This window comes from Myotis lucifugus, unplaced genomic scaffold (genome assembly GCF_000147115.1).
Source record: "Myotis lucifugus unplaced genomic scaffold, Myoluc2.0 scaffold_136, whole genome shotgun sequence".
NCBI lineage: Eukaryota > Metazoa > Chordata > Mammalia > Chiroptera > Vespertilionidae > Myotis > Myotis lucifugus.
The window spans coordinates 869,680-870,243 of NW_005871184.1; positions in this window are offsets into that span (position 1 = coordinate 869,680).

The window sequence follows — 564 nt, forward strand, 5'->3', positions numbered from 1 at the left end:
ACCGCGGAGCAGCGACAGGGCGCGGGCGGACTGAGCCATGACCGCGAACCCCCGGCTTCCGGACGGAGTTCACCCCCGCCGCTCCGGTCCCGCAGCTGCTGGACGGGGTCCGCCCCCACCGGGCCCGGCGAGGGAGCAGCTCCCACCACCACCGGGTTCCGGGGAGCAGTGCAGGGGCGGGGCCGGGAGCCAGGCTCGGGCCGGGATCGGGGGGCGGGGCTGAGGGATCTCCCCAGCGTCAGGGGGCAGGGTCGCGCCCCCAGGCTGGAGCTGGACGTGGTCTGGGGGGTTGCATCTGGAAGCCCGGTGGGTGGCCCTGTGGTTTGGCGACGTGGCTTCTCTCCTACTCCGCAAGCCGCAGATCTTCCCGCGGGGGGGACACAGGGACGGCGGCGACACGAATCCGCTCCGCAGCACCCCCCTTTCTCCAAGCGGGGGCTCCAACCCACAGCCTCGCAGAGGCCGCGAGGAACTTGGTTTAAAGCAGGGAGGGGCTCACTGGTTCTTTTGTTTCTGACTCCCGGAGTGCGACCTTTGGACACCTTGGGAGCTGGAGGCAGAACA